Here is a 4,353-nt window from a genome sequence, read left to right as displayed (position 1 = left end):
CTGAGTAACAATCAAGAAAAGACAGGAGAATGCACCCGGCTGTCGAGTCGACGACCTGATCGATGCGTGGTAGAGGAAAGGGGTCCTTAGGGCAGTGTTTGTTGAGATCGGTATAGTCAACACACATTCTCCATTCACCATTTTTATTTTTTACAAGGATTGGGTTTGCCAGCCAATCTGGGTGTGCGACTTCTCTGATAAAACCGGCAGCGAGGAGCCAGGTTACTTATACCCTAATAGCCTCCTTTCGATCCTGCGCAAAGCGGCGAAGCCGTTGCTTGACGGGTCTCGCTTTCGTGTCTAGATCTAAGGAGTGCTCAGCCTCCTTCCTTGGGACTCCATGCATGTCAGATGGCTTCCATGCAAAGATGTCCCAATTCTCCCGGAGGAAGGAGGTGAGCGTGCCTTCCTATGCCGGGTCAAGGCTGGCCCCGATCACGGCGGTCTTGTGCGGCTCATCATCCCGGAGGACGATGGTCTTGGTCGCCACGGCTGGCGCGAGCTATGACTCGGAAGTCGACTCCTTGGCGGGGATCTGCTGCTGGTCTGCCGGGAGGTTCTTTGCTGCCTCGGCACCAAGAACCGAGTTCCTGGATCATTCCAGGGTGTCGGAGAGCTCGATGTTCTTGTCCTCGCACGCGTAGGAGGTCTGTAGATATCCGTAGACCGAGAGGACCCCCTTTGGAGCTGGCATCTTCAAGAGAAGATACGTGTGGTTGGGGATCGCCATGAACTTGGCGAGGGAGGGTCATCCCAGGATGGCGTGGTAGGAGGTCTCGAACTTGGAGACCTCGAAGTTGACGTACTCGATGAGGTAGTTGTCGCGGGGTGCTGAAGGTAACCGGCAAGGTGGCCCAGCCGACCGGGGTCGACCCGGCTCCAGGGATGATGTCGTAGAAGGCCTGGTCAGATGGGACCAGGGAGGTCATGTCGTAGCCCATGCTCTCCAACGTGCTGGCGAAGATGATGTCGAGGGCACTACCACCATCGATGAGTACTTTGGCCAGGCGGACTTGGCTCACCACCGGGCTGACCACGAGAGGGTAGGCACCCGGCCTGGGCAGGTGGACCCAGTGACCACGACAGTCGAAGGTGATCGGCGTCTCCGACCACCGTAGGGGTTCAATCGGGTGTTTGAACACCAGGTTGACTTCGCGATCATCCAGCTTGAGCTTGCGCCGGCATGATGGCTTGCTAGGGCCGCCAAATATGAAGTTGACGGTCTTGTCTTCTTCCTGGAAGTTCCCTGGTGAATCATCCCTATGCTCGTCGTCATCTCGCCTGGGCGGGGTCGCTTGGAGTAGTCGTCCTTGATGACGCCGTTGGAGAATGCTCGGCACTCCCGGGCAGTGTGGTTTGCGTCCTTGTGCCAAGGACACTTGCCATCCAAGAGTCGGTCTAGGTCCGCTTGGTTGAGGGTGGAGCGGAACTGGGACCTTTGTTGGGTATTTTAACAATGCGAAATAAATCCGCAAGTGCATGGATACCATTGTAGCTTTCACCCGTGAGTATTCAAGGGTATCGTATCCATAGGGAATGTGTGTGCACTAACTCCTAACTTAGTCGGTCCAAGGACACACCAGGATATGTGGTGAGGATGGAGAGGATTCCTGCGGTAGCACTAAAGATGAGTTAAAGGTCGATCTCTCAGGAAGAATACTCGCTTCGGGCACCGACTTACCCTTGAAATGGTCAGGAGACTCCGGCCAACAGCTCTACGCTATATCCGAATGTGAAGGACTACGAAGGACAGATAGGGCTGTCACCACCTGCGGCCTACCTCACAGACCGTGGGATATAAGGCAAACGAAGGTAACCTTTAGCCCAGACACCACGTCTGCGCTACTAATTACTACTGCAGTCTAACTACATCTATTAACCCGTACCAAACTACAGCACTCCGTATAAATATGAAGCGACGAACCCGCGAGTAAGAGAACTGATCTCACTCAAGCAAAAGTACTATGCATTACAAGAATCATAAATACTAACTTACTCATACCAGAGGAAGCCAGCATCCGTAGAGGTACAAGATTAGAGAAGACCGCCGACAGGCCCGGGGCTTCCCCGAACTACTCCTGAATCTCTTCCTACTCTAAGCACTAGCCTAGGTAGGGCCTCGCCTAAGCATTGGAGCACTACATCTTCAAGTGAAGGAGGAAGAGGACTTGGTGGTGTGTGTGAGGGGGTGAGGGAGGCCCCTTATATAGTGCCCTGAGGTCAGTTCCTGCCAAGATAAATATGGAAACATCATCAACCACCTTCAGAAGGATCAGAACTGACTTCCCGCCAAAATGCACCTGGACACGTGCTTGTCCAGGTTCGGCCGAACCAAGGGTTCGGCCAGTCCCACTTTGCCGCCTCTGGCCACCGCCTTTCTCTGGTACACTACCTGGTGGGTCCTGATGTCAGATGGTCGGTGCCGGGGCTTCGTTAGTGGGTTTGGTCTGTCAGGTTGGCCTCTTTTGGATAGGTTACACAAGATGCGATCTTCTGTGGTTTCATCTGCGTATTCTTCGTGTTTTCATCTTATTTCCGACTTGTGTCCCTGCAATCAATAATTCACCAATACTCGTGGAATTCGTTAGTAATAACTACTACTACTACTATTGTTGATGTTTATTTTTCATGTCTTTATGCAGGAGTTGACGACATATATTTTGGACTTAACGGCCGTCAACAACCTTTCGGTGATAGCGACGGTGTTCTCAGGGCCACGCTTGCGGTCCCGGTTCTTGGATGACTCGGCGCGGTCGTGTTTCTTCCCGTGACGAGGTGGGCGATCTTCGCGTCAGCGTTCCAAGCGATTGTCCCGCTGAGGGGGACGCTTGGAGTCATCGTTCTTGGTCTTGTGTCAGCGGTGGGCCTGCTCGGCTTCTTCCATGTCGGCATGCTTGTTGACGACCGTCATCATGTCGCCCACGGTCTTGGGGTTGCTTTCGAACATCTTCCTCCATAGTTCGATGCTATGGAGGCCTTCATGGAAGTGGTGGATAACATCCCTGTCATCAACCTCCATAATGGTATTACAGTTAGCGAAGTACCTCTTGATGTAGTCGCGGAGGGACTCGTTAGGTTGCTGGATGATGCTTGCCAGATCCCATCTGGTTTTGGGACCCGGGCAGGACGCCTGGCAGTACTGGATGAAGGCGCTGCAGATATCCTGCCAACTGTTGATGAAGCCAGCAGGAAGCGCCTTGAGCCAGTTGAGGGCGTGGCGACCCATCATGGCCGGGAAGTAAGCAGCCATGATGTCGTTGTCGCCGCTCGTAGCTCGGACGGCGATGGAGTAAGTGCGCAGCCACGTCTTGGGGTCCGACTCGCCGTCGTACTTCTCGATTCCGGTTGGCTTGAAGGTGGCAGGCCACTGGATGGTCCGGAGCCGACTGGAGAAGGCGGAGAAGCCGTCGAGGTCGTTGTCAGGTTTGTAGTCGTGGTGTGGTCGTCGCGGAGGGTTGTCGCCCCGGCGGCCGCAGTTCTGATGGTCGGCGTTGTGTTCCTCGTCGTATTGGCAACGTCGCTCGCGCTCAGTGGCGTTGTGTTGGCGGTGACGGTTGTTGATGCGCGGATGCAGGTCATCGCCGTGGGGTCGTGTCGAGTGGTGACTCAACTGGGCGCGGTAAGCCGAGTTGTCCCTGCACAGCTGCTGGGCTTGCGTGGCAGCCACGTGCAGGCGAGAGCGAGCCTTGACGATCTTGGGGGTCTCCTAGAGGGCCTCGAGCACCTAGAATACCGCGGCGAGGTTGGCCGACGGTGTAGCGAAGACGTCTTGGCCGTTGTAGTCGAGGATGAAGTCGGCGTCGAGGTTGCGCGGTTGGATCGGTGAACACCGGTTCCTGGGGTTGCGGCGGTCGGCGTCCTCCATGTCGCGCTCGGACTAACGAATCGCTGCGTCGTTGCGCCTTCTGTTGGCGCGGAGCTCGTTGCGGCGAAGTCGATTCTCCCTCTCTTCATCATCCTCGTTAGGGCGAGTGTCGGAGTCGTCAGAGACGATGAAGATCCGGCGATGCTCTGTCGCCGAAGAACGGTTGGGTGGAAGCCAAGTTCCACTCCCGAAGCCGGGTCAGATTGGATCTGACCGAAAGTAGCTGGGTCGGGTAAGCAAGAGCAAGGCGAATCCATCAGATCCTACGTCAAGTGTTTCTTCGACACAAGAGCCACCATCCCAACTGTGCGGACGACGACGTCATCGACTACTTCCAAAGCGGCATTACTGTCCAGACTCTATACCGTGATTTCGGGCGCAATTGCCCAAAAATGATAGTAGAGCTATGCGATATGATGCAGTGCTGGGCTGACAAAGAGGAGCAAGAACGCAGCCGTTTCCCACACCGTAACAACGATAATGTAACA

This window comes from Panicum virgatum, chromosome 2N, assembly GCF_016808335.1.
Source record: "Panicum virgatum strain AP13 chromosome 2N, P.virgatum_v5, whole genome shotgun sequence".
Lineage (NCBI taxonomy): Eukaryota > Viridiplantae > Streptophyta > Magnoliopsida > Poales > Poaceae > Panicum > Panicum virgatum.
This window is presented reverse-complemented; position numbering follows the sequence as displayed.